Genomic DNA, 17,431 nt, shown 5'->3' with positions numbered 1-17,431 from the left:
TATTAGCTCCGCCCAAGGCATGATGGAGAATAGCAATGGCTGGGGAAAGATAGACATACAGTGGTGCCTCAGGTTACATACGCTTCAGGTTACAGATGCTTCAGGTTACAGACTCCGCTAACCCAGAAATAGTGCTTCAGGTTAAGAACTTTGCTTCAGGATGAGAACAGAAATCGGGCTCCGGCGGTGCGACAGCAGCAGGAGGCCCCATTAGCTAAAGTGGTGCTTCAGGTTAAGAACAGTTTCAGGTTAAGTATGGACCTCTGGAATGAATTAAGTACTTAACCTGAGGTACCACTGTAATATTTTACAAGGACAGGAAGGAACACAACAGACAGAATAACTGACACACACAGGAGAAATAAGGACATAGTTTGAATGCTTCATCTATAGATTTATAAACATTTAATGTGTTCATACGAATGGATGTCATTAATATTGCAGTTGTTGTATAAGGGATTGTTATTTTTACTGGAGTGTAATTGTGTAAGATTTTGGAACTCAGAAATAAATCATCAAACCATCAATTCTAGCATGCGGGAGGCCACCTAAATTAAATTATATAATTTGGCTTTTGAATGGCTGGGATTAGTAATTGTATTATAATTTGGCATTGTTATAATGAGGCTATCATTGGATTGTTGTAATTGAAAACTAGTAAAAATTATTGTAAAAAACAAAAACCCTGCTGCTTGAGGACATCATGGTGATGACCTGTTTAATTGTAATTCATAGAATCATAGAGTTGGAAGGGATCTGGTGCGGACTGAGACTCCTCTGGTTCCGAGTCCAAGGCCGAGCCAGAGTCCCAGGCCATCACAGATGCTCTCTTCAGGGAAGCTTGTCTGGTGTCATCTTTAGACGCCAGGCGACAACTTTCCTGGATAACCAGGCCTTGGGCTTCTAACTACAGTATCTGTGTCCTTTCAGAAGCTGGTGGGTTGTTTTTCTGTATTCCCTCCATCCTGCTTTTAATGTACCTACATGGGATTTTGTTTGCTTGCTTTTAAGTCACTTTAGGTTGCCTTGGCCAAGATAATCCAACAAAAAATAGTAATACATAAATATATAACATATATAACATATATAAATGAAATTTCTTGCTTGGTGCCTTTCGCTGCGTTCCAGAGGCCCTGGTCTCCAAGGCAGAACTGCTTCCCCAGTGTGCCTCTGGAAGTAGCCAGCTGCCCTCCATTCCTAGCCAGACAGCCTTGCCACCCTTGCCCAGGGTGACCCCCTACAAGATGGCCGGGTGCAGAGTAGGGCCAAAGCCACCTCTGTGTCTGGCTAGGGGCCGCCTCTCACTCCTCCCCTTGAGGGCCCTGCATCGCTGCCAGCAGTTGGGCGGCCCAGGTCTGCACCTGAATGGGGAGTGGCATCTGAGCCAGGCAGAGAGTGGAGAGACTGGATGGGAGAGGAAAGGGAGAAGTGCTCCAGAAGGACAATGACAAGCGGAAGCAGGGGCAGGAAGTGTGCACAGCTCAGAGAAAGAGGGGGGGCAGGGGGTCCCCTGCTCAGTTTTAATTGCCATTGCTAATATGTAATTGTTTTAATATATGTGATTTAATAATTCAACACATGCAGCTCTCTTTTGATAATCACAGGACGATCTTTCAAAGATGACATGGGTGGCAGAGAAGCTAGCTGGAGAAAGCATTACAAATGGAGGAACAAACAATGTTTGGGAATTGTGGAGATGGCACCCAAGAGGAGATCCAAGGAAGTAAAGGGATGCTGGGAGGATAGACAGCTCCTTCAGACCACTAACTAAATTGGCACAGAGATGGTGGAGGAAAAAGCCATTTTGTGCTCCCCAAGTATCCATTGGCGAGGACATTTTAACTGCACAAAAAGGCTGTAATCTATTATTCACACCAATTCATTGATTGACGCTTGCAGCCCTAGCTGCAAATGATAAGTCCCTCTCCTGTGCTGGATCTCTGTTGGAGCAGCTATAATATCTGAAATTATCCCCCCTGAGAACCTGTGTGAAAAATCCTCTTTGTATTATTATTAATTGTGGTGGTGGTGGTTGCTCCTGCAAAAGGAGCTCAGTGTGGCTTGCGTACTGTTGGAGGTCATCAGTCCATATTTTAAAAGCTTCAGAGACTTCCACTGAAATCAATAGCACTTGGATGTGCCTGACTCTGGCTGCATTGTGCTCGGTGTCCCTCATCCGTCAGGACTGGCGTGTTGCTTCAGCATTTTCTCCCTACCAGGCTAGAGTAGCTCCCAAGGCATCTGAATGTCTTGAGCTTGCCGTTTTAAGGACTGCTGAGGTTGTGAATTGCAAATACCCCAAGTCGCCGTCGAAATGCGAAAGCATGGGAACAGTTGTCCTGTGATGGGTCAGTACAGTCATGATGACAGCAAACAGTCCGAGGGCCCAGCAGGACCCCTCCAGCTACTGCTGCATCCCCCTCCCACAGACATATCCTGATTGTGTGTCCTCTTTTGATAGCACCAAAGTCTTCTGTCCCATTGAAAGAAGTCCCATTGAAAGAAGAGTCTCTAAAGGCATTTTTTTAAAAAAATAAAAATCATTTATTTTGAAGCAGATTCAAAGTCAAGCAAGAGGCAAAAACATTTATTCCCCCAACGATTCCTTTGTATTTGTATGACTCCTTTAAGGATCACAACATGCCCCACTATGTCGAAATAGTAGTCAAAATGCAAGGACATTTCTTCCCCCTTTAATTAGATTGATATCCCCCCTCAATGGAAGCTTCCATACATTCAACTGTACCATGAAATCCTCAAGAGCAAATCCCATACCGACAAAACATTTTAAGCATCACGAAGTACAAAAACTGAGCGCAAGGGGGCAAGATATAGGGAGGGCGGCAGAGCTCTTAAAGAAATGCTTCTTGATAGGTTCCAAAGCAAACCCAGTTAGTTCCTCTTTCTGAAGGAAAGGTCAGGCTGGGGCTGAGGTGGACCTCCTTAGGGAAAGAGTTCTGAAGAACATGGACCACAATGAAGATGGGCCCTGCAGTGTCCTTCCCTCGCTGACACGGATGACAGTATGTTAATGAAGAAAACTCTTTGTACCAAACGAGATACTATCTCAGCAACAGGAAGGTCCCAGCCACACATTTGCTTTGATAGCATGGGGTATATGGGCAAAGTGGACTTACAGGGGAGGGTCAACGGGCAGAAGGGGGTTTCCCTCCCAAGCATTATCTCCTTAACAGGACATCCGCACTAAGCAAGTGTTTTTCCTCAGCTGGGATCATTTCCAGGTTTGGAACGTAATTGTGAGAGTGGAACCTTTTTTATGTACAGTCGTACCTCAGCTCCCAAACACCTTGGGTGTTGAACGTTTCGGCTCCCGAATGATTGAAAACCGGAAGCGAGTGTGTTAAGGTTTTTGAACGTTCTTTCAGAAGCCAAATGTCTGATGGGGCTTCCGCGGCTTCCAAATGTCTGCAGAAGCCGATCAGAAGCCACGCTTTGGAAGTCAAACGTTTCAGAAGTCGAATGGACTTCCAGAACGGATTCTGTTCAACTTCTGAGATACAACTCTATATAAAATCTGAGCATGTGTGCATGCGCTTGCAGAAGAGAGTCAGCGGCCAAGGAAAAGAATAAGCAGATATAGATTTCCCCCTGCAATTGGCTCCCTACCCCACCATGAGTGAAACATGGGGTTGGTAGCACCATGTTCCCTTTATAGCATGGGGCACCCTTGATCCTGTGCACATTTAATCAGAAAAATGTCTCGCTGAGTTCTCTCTCTCAAGAAAACATCCATAGGACTGCAGCCTTAGTTAAGCTGGGGAGAAGAAACAAGCCTCACAGTCTTCAGAAGAACAGCAAACAAAGCCTCAGCAGTGAGCCCATTATGACTTTGACTAATCAAGAGAGAAACCACCTGCAGGAATAGCCTCTTTTCTGTTTCCTCCCAACAGGAGCGTCCGAATGATGATTAATCACCGAATAAACCGAAGAACTGACAACAAAATAATGCCCAAGAGAAAGCAGAGATGGGGACAGAGCAACAGGCGCCATGTGGTCCTCGCCCGGGTGGGTGGAGCAGCCTGGGAAGATGGATGGCCCTCAAAATGCATGACACTTGAGTATCTTAAATGTGAAGGTAAAGCTACTCACACCGTCAAGAAAATAACACCCATTCAGGTTGACACACTTCAATTGTCCAAAACTTTTTCTTTTCTTCTTTTTTTTGGAAAAAGAATCTAATAGAGGGGCAGCTTGGAAAGAAAATCTGCTAATGAGAGTTTTTAATTGGACTTCTATGCCTGATCATAACTGAAATAAGAGATACTGTAAATGACAGCTTAATCCATTATCGCAAAAGGCACCGCAAAGGCTTTGTTGATTATATTCGCAGATTAGCCTAACTATGTCCCTACTAATTTGAGAAGCGATGAATCATGGGGTTCAAACGGGGCTCAGATGAGTCAATTATTCTAAACAGCGATATCAAAAGCTCGTATTTTCTACACCAAGGAATCAAGCAAGTTATGTTCAACAATGAGCCAAAATGAGCTTTATTGCACATCCTCAATTGACCAAGTCATTAGCAACACGGAAGAAGCTTTTGCTAATTTTTCAGTATGTTCAGTATCTTCTTGCCCCCATGGAATCCCTTCTGGCAAGGATTTATTAACTTGAAAAACATTTGAAGGAAAACAAGCTTACTGCTGTTGGCTGGAAACCAGTCTATGGTTACTTGTTGCTGAGTTACTGCAAGTATTTTTTTATTTTGTCACTTTGAAAGAAAGAAGGAAACTCTGACACAACTAAGCACATTTCCTTATAATTCTCCAATACTTGGAATTGGGGCATATGCACAATGCATTAATCTTTCCTTTTCTCGTGGGTGGGTGGGTGTTCACTTCCCAAACTATCACTTAAGTTACTGGCAGTTTAGGATGTGTGAAAGATTTGGCTTTACAGCTCAGTCCTAACCAAGTTTATGCAGAAGCATGTCTCACTAAGCTCAATGGTCTGAGGACTTCCCAAAGGTATTGGATTGGACACTGGATGCCACACCAGTTTCAGATTTAGGGCTGCATGGTGATTTTGAGAAGATCCACGGAATTCAGAAGACCCACAAAATTGAGAAGATCCACAACAGAGAAGATTCATTTGGGGTTGTCAAATTTTGGCCATGCACAAGGCGCCATACTACAAAATATTACCATCTGGCTGCACCAGATGGACCCTTGGGTTACTCCACATAAAAGTCCATTAGCCCTGCTGAGGAACTGCTTTTCTATAACTGGATGAATTAAAAAAACAGAGGTTCCGCTCACCACTTAATATAGTGCTTTGGTATAGCAAAGCGCCCTTTCCCGTGGTCCAGGTTCTCCTGTAATGTTAATATACAAGTAAGCCTCACTCAACAAAGGTCCTTTCCAATGGCAATTAAAGGCTTCCTGTTTACTTATTATTTTAATTGATCAAATTTGTATACCACTCTTCATTGAAAGATCATAGGGCAGTTCACAACAGCCAGTTGTGTGGATTCTCCATAAAAAGAAATAAAGGATGGCAATCACAGAGAAAAGGGCAAATGTGGAAATAACATTGGTTTGATCTAGTAGGGCTCTTTGTCTGTTCTTAATGGGACTTGCTTCCTAGTAAGCATGCCTGGGGCAATGCAGCCACAGACTGCATGGTGATTGCTTTTTGGAGGTCCATGATCTATGACAAGCACAGAGGTACGCAGGAAGGTGCCATAATGTGCTGGTCCATTTATAGTAAAGGTAAAGGGACCCCTGACCATTAGGTCCAGTCATGGCCGACTCTGGGGTTGCAGCGCTCATCTCGCTTTATTGACTGAGGGAGCCAGCGTACAGCTTCCGGGTCATGTGGCCAGCAGGACTGAGCTGCTTCTGGTGAACCAGAGCGGCGCACGGAAACGGCGTTTACCTTCCCACCGGAGCGGTACCTATATATCTACTTGCACTTTGACGTGCTTTCTAACTGCTAGGTTGGCAGGAGCAGGGACTGAGCAACGGGAGCTCACCCCGTTGCGGGAATTCGAACCGCCGACCTTCTGATCGGCAAGTCCTAGGCTCTGTGGTTTAACCCACAGCGCCACCCGCGTCCCATTTATAGGCAGTATTAAAAATCATACTAATATTATTATTAGCATGCCTCACTCTGCCTAATGGAATGGCCAGCTTTATCATCCATTTCCTTTCACCATAAGCTTGCACATACTTGTTTGGCTGATGTTAGGGATCAAATGAAAGACTTGCAGAAGCAGCTCTCTAGTTTTCCTTTCACACTGTCTTTTGGTGACAAGGAAAAAGGAGAAACTTGTTTTCTCCTTAGCAGCACCTCTAGGTGATTCCAAAATAAATATAATGAAATGGTGAAAATTTATGCATTATTATCAGTGCTTTTTTTCTAAAAAAGAATGTTTACGGGTACTCTCATTTTCCAACTCATATTGAAATACTGCCCCTCAATGAGGCCAAACAAAATGTTTAGGGGTATGCGTCCCCTCCGCATCCCGTCCCCCCAGAAAAAAGCACTGGTATTCTTATTCCACCCTTCACCCCAAGGTCCCAGGGCAGGTCACTCCAACAAAAGCCAACACTACAACACAATATTAAAAAGTTTAAAACAGCTTACAGAAATAAGGTGGGTGGTAAAAATACAGTGGTACCTCGGGTTAAGTACTTAATTCGTTCCGGAGGTCCGTTCTTAACCTGAAACTGTTCTTAACCTGAAGCACCACTTTAGCTAATGGGGCCTCCTGCTGCCGCCGCGTCACCGGAGCCCGATTTCTGTTCTTATCCTGAAGCAAAGTTCTTAACCTGAAGCACTATTTCTGGGTTAGAGGAGTCTGTAACCTGAAGCGTATGTAACCTGAAGCGTATGTAACCCGAGGTACCACTGTATACACATCAAAGGTCAAAAGCAAAGCTAAAGGGGGAAGCTTACACACACATAAACAATGCCTTGCTTATGGAACGCTGCTGCTTTATGATGTAACATTGCTTCAGACTCATTGTTGGCAGGACTGGGAAGATGGCAGCCTCCCTGGCCAGTGATGGGCCACAGTTTTTTCTCCCACAATGCCTCTGGATAGCATTGTTCCATGTAAGGCATTGTGGAGTAATTTAGAAGCCTAGAGCAGTGTTTCCCAACCACTGTTCCGCGGCACACTAGTGTGCCGCGAGATGTTGCCTGGTGTGCCTGGAGATGTTGCCTGGAGGGAGGCGGGCGAGTCGGGCGGCGAGAGGCGGGGCGGCGGCGGCGAGGAGAGGCCGCCCAGCGCGGGGCTCTCGCCGTCTGCCTGCCTGCGAGCTCGGCGGGCAGCGCCTCCGTCCACAGCGCCCGCCTCGCGGCTCTCATTCCCTGCCCCTGCCAAAGCTCACCCAGCCAAGCCGCGCTCTCCTTCCTGCCTCGCTTTGCTGCCTCCTCCCCCCCCACCCCCAAAGCTTGGAGGTTCCCCGGCAAGGGGGAGGGAAAAAAATTGAAACTTACACTTTCGTGCGTCCCTCCCGGCGTGACGCTGCGCGTTGAAGTCACGGGGCTGTAATGGTGGTGTGCCTCGAGATTTTTTTCATCAAACAAGTGTGCCTTTGCCCAAAAAAGGTTGGGAAACACTGGCCTAGAGGACCCTACATGCTGTTTGTGAGGGCTGGTAGCAAGAGAGAAGTGGGAGGCCAGCAAATCCATCCACATGTTTCTTCTACCTGGCAGCTTTGCTGACTTTGAAGCCTGTGAATTTCCTCAAGACTGAGAAGTCAGGAGAATGGTCACCTGTGACTTACTAACTTTCAGACAAAAACGATAACTTCTGTTCCTCTGAAGTACTATCCTATGCATATCTACCCAGAAGTAGGCACCATTAAGTTCAATAGGATTTACTCCCAGGTAAATTATAGGAGTCAAGTCTTAATGGGTGTCCTATTCTTTCAGCTCCCTTGCTAGTTCTTTTTAATAGGATTTGCAAACTGATTCGGAGCACTTCACATATGTGAGCAAGCTACGGTAGTTCTCTCTCTCTCTCTCCCCCCCCCCCCACAGATTCCTCTCAGTACAGGACAATGGGAAGAGAACTGGACTGTGCACAAATATGTGGGATTTCCACGATATTGGAAATAGCTGGAGGCTATCTACACGTATGTCGCTTGGTTCATATTGAGGTTTTTCCATGTAATTCTGTACCCAGAAGGTGTTAAATGGAACAGAAGTGGGGAAATCACACCACTTCTAACATGTGAGCACAGTTCATCCATTTGATTGACTGAAATACAGTGCTAACCAATCTGTCCATACTTATATATTCGGACCTTTGTTACTAAATAGATGTTTAAGATGGCAAGTTGTTGTTTTTTTTTTGGTTTTTTGTTTGCATTACCAATAAGCTATTTTGTTTTAAAAACAGGGAAGAGCTGTAGTGGTTCTTTCAGTATATTACTAGACCCTTCGTTTCCTCTACATCCTTTTTCCAAGACCCCAATGGAAACCAATATTCCAAAAAGAAAAGGAATAGTGGCATCAGTCTGGAAAGGCATGGATAGAGCCTTCCCACTCCAAATAATGAAGATCATCTTGTGCTTTGTTCTTTTTCTTTTTAAAAAGAAATCTATGGGTTGGAGATTGATGCCTTTTAGGATAATGCACTGAGCAACCACCACTGCAAAAAAATAAAAATAAAGAACAGCTCCTTTTTAGCCCAATCCCTGCATGTGGCAGGATATTGGTGGAACTCAGCAAACTGTGGTGTTAATGTTCAACCAGGTACAGCGCTGGCTGCAAATCACTCAGGAAAGGAGAAAGATCGGCTTGACATTTCCAGCACTCCGGCCTTTTTAGCTATGCATGTAAGCTCCTTGTAAGCTGCCATGTCTAATTAGCCGCTGAGGCATTCTGTCTTCATTGGATGCCTCGGCTGCGATTAGGGAAAGTGGATGAGGGCCCTGCTGCCGATTGTGACAAAGCACCGGTTGATGCTGCTACATGATGTCCTGCAGATGAAGTCCAGACACTTTCGACTAATCATCAACTTTTCCAGTCCTATTAACAGCAATTATTCGGGGGGGGGGGGAGTGGATTGTGGATGCTGGGAAACAACATATTTTCAAACCGCCTTTCATCTGCCATCCCAAGGCAGAGCACACAAAAATAAGCAAAGGAAGCAATTTAAACCAATACAGATAAGTAAACATCCCTGGAACAATAAAACGCCGCAGTGATTCGGAGCAAATTTAAGACATAATACCAGATAGATGATAGACAGACAGACAGACAGACAGACAGACAGACAGACAGATATAGATAGATAGATAGATAGATAGATAGATAGATAGATAGATAGATAGATAGATGATAGATAATTTTTTAAAAGTTTTGGGTTGTGTGAGAAATAGCTTGGCATCTAAACCCTTAAAACAAACACAGATGCCACCACTAGAAAAATCCTAAGAAAGTATATGGCAATCGGATTTATACACAACTTTTACTGTTGCCTACAATTTCAGACTGAATTTTTCACACCATCACTATAGTTGCTCCCTTTGTGGCATCCAGTGAGTTGTGTTCCTAGGGATTTGCTAGGTTGGCCCATGCCAAGGGTGCAGGCCCAGGGGGTGTGCAAAAATTTCGCCTTTCCACTCTGGCTCAGAGTGGCGAGGAGCATGCCTGCCCACTCCCTAGGCTGCTCCCCCACTGCTCTGGGCAGTTGCGTGAGGAGCTCAGACTTCTCTGGGTTCTTCGGTGAAGGAATCCAGTTGCTGGTTTGAGCTGTTGCAGCCGCCCTCAGCCAGCAGCACTATTAGAAGTGTAAGTGGAGTACCCAGCGAGGCTCAGACAGAAGAAAGACTTTGGGAAATGATATATAATGAGATGAAAAAAATGTTTTCAAAAACGTTTTCCCCCAAACCAGAGGTATTCCTTTTGTGAATGGTACAGATGTAAGTACTCAGTATATATGTATTTATGTATGCCACTAAAGCAGCTCAGATCTTGTTGGTCCCAAAATGGCAGGTGAGTGAGGTCCCTAATAAGGAGGAATGGCAATTAAAAATGATAGAATATGCAGAGTCAGCAGGTCTAACAAGTAAAAAAAGAGAGCAAGATCGAGTATACAAAGAGGAATGGATTTTTTTTTGTGGAGTATATGGAAAACAACTGTAAACATGTGAAAATACTAGCAGGATTAAGGTAAATTCAACAGTATAATATATAATAAAGGAATAATAAGGGGAGAAAATGAACCAAATGGATACCGTATTTTTCGCCCCATAAGACGCACCGGCCCATAAGACGCACCTAGATTTTAGGGGGGGAAATAAAGGAAAAAAATTTTATTTCCCCCCCCAGGTGCGCTGCGCTACACCAGGAGCTTGGGGCGTGCGGAGCTCAGCGCGCCCCAAGCTTCTGCGTGCCGGCAAGGTCTCTGCTAGCGTGGGAGAGCCGGGCGCCTCTCCCAGGGCTAGCGGACCCCTGCGCTAATCCAGAAGCTTGGGGCGAGCTGAGGTCAGCGCGCCCCAAGCTTCTGCGTGCCGGCAAGGTCTCTGCTAGCGTGGGAGAGCCGGGCGCCTCTCCCAGGGCTAGCGGACCCCTGCGCTAATCCAAGCTGAGGTCAGCGCGCCCCAAGCTTCTGCATGCCGGCAAGCAGTCCGCTGCCGCCCCAAGCCTCCCGCACCCGGCAGGAGGTCCCGCCGGGTGCGGGAGGCTTGGGGCGGCAGCGGACTGCTTGCGCGCACCTAGAAGCTTGGGGCGGGCTGAGCTCAGCGCGCCCCAAGCTTCTGCATGCCGGCAAGCAGTCCGCTGCCGCCCCAAGCCTCCCGCACCCGGCAGGAGGTCCCGCCGGGTGCGGGAGGCTTGGGGCGGCAGCGGACTGCTTGCGCGCACCTAGAAGCTTGGGGCGGGCTGAGCTCAGCGCGCCCCAAGCTTCTGCATGCCGGCAAGCAGTCCGCTGCCGCCCCAAGCCTCCCGCACCCGGCAGGAGGTCCCGCCGGGTGCGGGAGGCTTGGGGCGGCAGCGGACTGCTTGCGCGCACCTAGAAGCTTGGGGCGGGCTGAGCTCAGCGCGCCCCAAGCTTCTGCATGCCGGCAAGCAGTCCGCTGCCGCCCCAAGCCTCGCGCACCCGGCGGGACCTCCTGCCGGATGCGCGAGGCTTGCAGACACTCGCCCGAAGCAGGGGGAGCCCTCCAGAGGGCTCCCCGTGCTTCGGGCGACAGGCTGCCGCCCCAAGCCTCGCGCACCCAGTGGGACCTCCTGCCGGGCGCGCGAGGCTTGCAGGCATTCGCCCCATAAGACGCACCCCGATTTCCCCTTCATTTTTGGAGGGGAAAAAGTGCGTCTTATGGTGCGAAAAATACGGTATATAAGAATATGCAGGGATGGTGGGAAAATCAAAGGAACCAGGTAAGGGGAAGAAGGGAAGTTGTTGAATGTTTTATTATAAAGAAAGATATTAATGGTGGAAAGGTATAGTTGAACGTGAATGTGATTTTGGAAATGGTAATAATGAAATATCTAAATATATAAAACAGACAGAAGAAAGATAGAGAGCGGGCAAGAGTTGTGGGAGAAGCAGGGGCCGGCCGCACCGGGTGCAACATCTGGGGGTTAGGGTTAGGGGGCGCAAATCCACGGGTTAGGGGGCGCAAATCCACGGGTTAGGGGGCACAAATTACTTGCCTTGCCCCGGGTGCTGACAACCCACGCTACGCCACTGGGGAGAAGGAAAAAGGAAGGGAGGGAGGAAGATGGAAGAAGGGAAAGCAGCGAGCGGAGGCAGGGCAGGAGGCAGGCGAACCGATGGGGGGAGCAGGAAGGCAGAGCGGACCCAACATCAATGACCATGGAGGAAGTCATTGGTGGAGCGCAAAAGGCACTGAAAAGCAAACATGAGCTTCTGATCCATGGTCTCTCCTGGCTTCTGAGATGCTGGCACAGCTCCTTGACAAAGGTGCAAGGGAGGACCAATCCAATACAGTGCAGCAGTGGCAGATTCGGGTACTATGGCGCTTTGCGAAACGCCAAAATGTGGTACCCCCACCAGCCCTCATATGTTAGGTAAGGAGGCAGGTGGCTTTAGCAAGGAGGTGTGAGGCTCTAAGAGAGTCCTAGAGCCCTCTCACCTCCTTCCCCAAACTGTAAAAGCTCTAACTAGGTTTTGGGAAGTAGGCAGGAGGACTCTAGGACCCTGTCAGCACCTTATGCCTCCTCCCCAAGACCAGTGCTTTGCTTACTGGGCTTTGAGAAGGTACCCCCTCGTCTCATCTCCCAGTGCATGTGAACAGCTCTCACAGCTCTAAATCTGTCCCTGCACAAGGGAACCTAGGCAGGCCTCTGTGTCCAGCACCTGAGTTTTTGGTGTGACTTTTCTTGCTGGTTTGGGGGCCACAGATACAGAGGAGAACAGTGATGAGTTACAAAGAGGGGGTACTTGGAGAGAAAGTGAATGGGTACAAAGGAGAAGAATTGGGTTGTAGGTAGAGAATGAAGAAGGAGGTCCAGAACTAGGGGACAAGGAGCCAGACTCTGATCACAATGGCTCCATCTTGGCAATGAAAAGAATAGCTACCCTCCTTGCCACTTGTGTAGGGAAATCATTGAAGAACACGCCTGAGCTGCAGATCAACAGTGGTAATGGTGAGGTAGTCATCATTTTAAAAAACAATGTCACAAAAGCTATTCCGATGCTGTCAGTCCTAAGACTAATTAGTTTCCATCAAAGCAACAGATTATCTGTTCATGTTGTCCACCAGGTCATTACAATGAGCAACCAATACAGACAAATGGTATCTAATCTCTTCTGCTCTTCCTTGGGACTGATGGATGGTTATAACATCGCCAATATTATAAGGCAGAAAAATTATGCTGACATTTAGAAGCCAAAGCTCCGAAAGATAAAACTAAGTACAAAGCACGTCCAGAACCATAAAAAACGGAGCGAGGGAAAGAAATAGCTCACGACAAATAGAACCGAGAAGTGAGCGGCAATTAAGCAAAAGGAGAATTATATAAGGGAAAGGCTATACCTTGTGGGTGGCAGGCAGCTCAATTAATTATATCACAACAGGGGAAATCTAGGCATTTCCATGAAACATTATTAAAAGGCATATTGACTTAGCTTTCTTTACATGTTATGCCTTCAAAAACGACAAAAGGATTTCCTCGGTATTGATTTTGTTTCCGGACTCGGTCGACTTAAGAGGCACACGGTCTCACACAATGAGAGATAGCTGTGTAGTAAATGAGATGGAGAAACGAGGAACTGCAGTTGCTTATGGGTCGTATTGACCAGCGTTGATGCATCATAGCCTCCTTCCATTTAGCTTTTGTTCATCTTGCCTGTCGAGATAATGTTAAGGCACAACTAAGGTTGCTCTATATTAGAATGCCCAAGCTTATATTTTAGCTGCTGCTCTGAAAAACGTTTGGAAAAGATCTATGTCTTCCTGCCTCTTTTGCAGCATACCAAGGATATAGTGGGCTTTTAGGTCTGGCTGACATAAGCCTGCAGCTCTGCCACTTTTATGGAAAATTCTGGCTTTCTATGCTCATTGCTAGGGTTACCCAACGTGGTGCCCTCCAGCTGCAGTGGGACTCCCAACTTCCATCAGCCGCAGACATTGTGGTCAACAGACAGCAACATCTGGAGGGCACAGTGTTGGCTATTGCTGCTCAACATATTATTATTATTATTATTCCATTCAAAAACTGATAACTATCTGAAAGCTCTCAGCACAGTTTACAAGTGATAGATACAGAAGAATATCTATATATAAACAAAATAAATACAATAAAGTACAATAAAACTTGTTTCGATTTGCATAAAAACAAAATACATAACCATACACATAAACACCATATACAAATCAATATACAAATCAATATATAAATAAATAAATAAATAAATAAATAAATAAATAAATAGTGTAGTGCAATGCAGTAGTGCAAACCTGCAGTCCAACAGTATCAAGGGATAAATGATGTAGGAGCTCTGCATGTTGAATGAAAGTGCTTTCGGTTTCTGCAAACACTGAAATCAGTGGCTAACCTGTGCTTAAGTTTGTTTGCTCTTTCTCAAATAAGAGTGGCATCTGAAGTGGTGTACAAAACCCTGGGTCCCCCATGGCTTGGGCACAGGACCCAGACAGGACCCCCCCCCTCCCTGGGTTAGTGCCTAGAACAGGAAAACACACTAGAAGTCCATTCTTTCCCTCAAAGAATTCAGGGCACTGTGATTCCCAGCAAACCTTAACAAAACCACAGTGTCCAGAATTCTTTGAGGAAAGGAATGCGCTTTGAGTGTACTTCAAAGAAATGTGCTTTAAAGGTACAGCCTCAGTGGTTCCCCTGAAGACCTCACTGATCAAGCAGGGGTATAGGGAATCGGGCGACCCTTCAGGTGTTCTGGACCCAGGTTGTTCACACCCTTGAACTTGGCTTGATAGCATATAGGCAGCCAGCTGTGGCACTCTTTTATGCCTCAGAGAAAGAGAGGGTGCATGAATGAATGTGCTTGGTCTGGATTCTGAACTTGCTCCAGAATGCTCAATAGCCAAGTAAACCAGAGCCTCGCTTTAGTATGGGAGTGCAGCGGGATTAGCAAATCTTTGCTCAAAAATTATTATCAGTGTTTCATCCTGCACAGGGTGTGATGTCAGCTGATGGTTAACACATTCATCTTGCCCATAGGAGACATCTATGGTGGAGCTATACTACAAACTTGTGTCCATTTTATAACAGTTCAGCTGCCTTGATGATTTCCCCCCACAAGAAGGCAAGAGGTGTGGTGAGTTCTTCTTTTAGATATCCCTCACTCCCCTCATAAAACAGTTCCCTGGGGTCCATGGGCAAAGGGAAGGTCAGATGAATGTAGCTTTGCCTTCAGAGTTTCATAAAGCTGCCTGCCCTACTTCAAGACCCGAAAACTCTCTCCCAAATTATAAAGCAATGTTAGAGAAGAGCTGCTAGAATTAGATGTGATAGATATGTATTAAACCACAGCACTCGGCGAAATCGAATAAATGTATATCCAAATGTCATTAGCCAAGAGAATCTTGTCATTCACCTAGATGAATGAAGAAGGATATTCAATTTATATCAAACTAAGTTACTGTTCATGGACATAATGCACCACAATCTTTTGCTGCACAAGCCATACCGAACTGAATAGAAGTCAAAACTTCAAAACATACACAGACACACATGATGGGGAGGGATGCTCAAGGAATTCACTCACTCCACATTTTGAAGCAAAGTAATCGGATCTGGCAGCACCTCCCAGGCTAATATGGAACACTATTTCTCTGGATTTCACACTTCCCTAAATGTGTTATTTACCTACTTGCATTTACCCTACTATGTTTTAGTTACCTATTTGCATTTATGAAGTGATCCAACAGCTGCCTGGAGAGTGTTTTATTTCTCTCCCTGAGTATTAAACCAAAAATGGGGAACTTTTATCAAACCAAAGGGGACGTATCCCTTTGGGGTGGTGGTGTCACATACCACTGGCAGACAGTGCCAGAGGCAAAAATGGGTGGAACTCCACTGTGCTAGCTAGCAGGAACCCTTGAATTTGGTTCAATGCATTCAACAACGAGGCAACATAGAATATCCATACAAATTAATAGGACTTTGACCCAATGTTTCCAGGCTGCCAGGCACTCTCATCACCAGTGGAGGGGTATCTCAATTTGGCTTTCAGCATTTAAGGGTCTGCTGTTTGTCAGACAAAAGGTATATTCCAAATCCCACCCCCCGGCCTGTGATTCAGTTTTGTTTGCTCGTATGGTATACTTTTGCAAAAATATATATTAAAAATAAATAAATTCAAAGTGTGTGCATGGTTTGCCTTACTACAGGATTGGATTCAACTAGCTGGTTGGGTTCAACTAGTGGAAGCTGTGCCAGGACCTCTGTTAGCACAATGGGGCTTTTCCTCCTTTTGTCCGCCCCCCCCCCGGTGCCCCCAAATTGGCACACAGAGGGGGGCAATCATTCCACTGGGAAGCAGAAATGCTTGAGCTTGCAGAACACTTGCAACAGCACAACCTCTAATTCCTCCCGCTATCAAGATCTCAGCACTGAGCCAAACCATGAATTATACATGGCCAAACTAATTTCATTTATTCATTCGACTTCTCAGCCTCCATAAAAACCCATATTCTATATGGTTTCTGCTGTAAAATGTACATTGGTAATAATGACCGAGCTTGGCAGTTTAGATCTTATTTGCGCAATATTTTAAATGGTTGCAAGCAGGCTTCAATGCAAGGACACTGGGTTTTCTACACCAGTACCAAATTCTAGTCCTTGTCCTGCCTGTCACATAACCATAGTTTCATTTCTCATAACCGTGGCACCTTGGCTGGCAACAGTTGTGCCATAGCCATCTCACCGTCCGCTGTAAAGTAGAAGCAGCTAGAAACTGAATGACATTCAATTAAAATGATATTAGCAGTTCAGGACTGATTTTGTTTAATTTACTCCTACTCAGATGTAAAAACATTAGTGATTTTTTAAATTGGACCTCATAATGTCTCACTCCCACTCAGATGCAATGAAATTAAAGACTTTGGTGGCTAAATACCGCTTAATTTACTCCTACCCTTCTCTAACGACATTAAAGATGCTTTGGGGTAGATATTGTTTCCAATCATTTTTATTCAAAGGAAATCTGAGCTTATTGGTAGCATTATTAAGCATATAATGAAATCACCCAAGAAATGTATCTATACAGGAGGGGATAGGTGGCTACCCGTAATATTAAAAAGCAATAATTCCTTTCTAATGCAGGGATATTAAAATATATTTCACAAATTTCTGCAAAGTTTACAGCTGGCCACAATCTATTTCAGGGATAAATATAACTTTGAATATGTGATATTCATTCAAGGTATTTATAGGTACTATATTCTTCAAACAGCTGCCCTCCCCTACCCTGGAAAAGCATAGCAACTGGAAATGTAGAGATTCTAACGTTGCTAGAAATTACAGCATTAGGATCTATCCCTTCCAACTTCAGATGAAGAGCGGGACTTGATTTGAGTAAAGATGGTCAGGGCATCACTGCAAAAGGAGGCTGGCTCATTATGGGAAATGGGTCATCAACCTTAGCCTGCCCTCAGCCGCCTTACACCTGCCTGCCTTCTTACTTGCATCCTTTCTGGGGGGTGGCACGGGCTGTCAGCCTCCTCCTCCTTAGTGTCAGTTTTGCCCTGGTAGAACTCAGCAGGGAAGAGGATGGGGACAAAACTAGAATTAGTTGTCTCTGCCCATCATTGGCTCTGGCTCCACCTACGACTGGCCTCTCTGCCTTCCACTCAAGACTTCTCAATGGGCAACAGCCACCTGTTGCACAGTTTGGGGACATTAAATGCAAGAGAGTGTTTTTATTGTAGAATACATTCGTTTCTATTGTCCACTGTATAACCAGCTATGCAAACGCGTGCTATCTCCTTTTTTGGGTAATCCA

The 17,431-nt window shown here is 45.7% G+C and overlaps 2 long non-coding RNA genes across 3 annotated transcripts; one reads left to right on the top strand and one right to left on the bottom strand.

The window, feature by feature from the left end:
- Positions 1-1,170: 1,170 nt before the first annotated feature.
- On the bottom strand, positions 1,171-7,824 carry LOC308585561. The gene is made up of 3 exons (XR_014007489.1): positions 7,595-7,824; positions 6,922-7,108; positions 1,171-2,511 (listed from the first exon to the last, which is right to left on the bottom strand). It is a non-coding gene; the product is annotated as an uncharacterized lncRNA (long non-coding RNA).
- On the top strand, positions 6,984-8,596 carry LOC308585559. 2 transcript variants are annotated; one of them, XR_014007485.1, is made up of 3 exons: positions 6,984-7,080; positions 8,014-8,206; positions 8,375-8,596. It is a non-coding gene; the product is annotated as an uncharacterized lncRNA (long non-coding RNA). The 2 variants fall into 2 exon arrangements; XR_014007486.1 differs by lacking the exon at positions 8,375-8,596 and having other exon boundaries at positions 8,014-8,264.
- Positions 8,597-17,431: the final 8,835 nt, after the last annotated feature.

The sequence above is a fragment of the Podarcis bocagei genome, assembly GCF_964188305.1.
Source record: "Podarcis bocagei genome assembly, chromosome: 4".
Lineage (NCBI taxonomy): Eukaryota > Metazoa > Chordata > Lepidosauria > Squamata > Lacertidae > Podarcis > Podarcis bocagei.
Note: the sequence above shows the minus strand (reverse complement) of the source record. Positions and strands in the feature narration are given on the sequence as shown.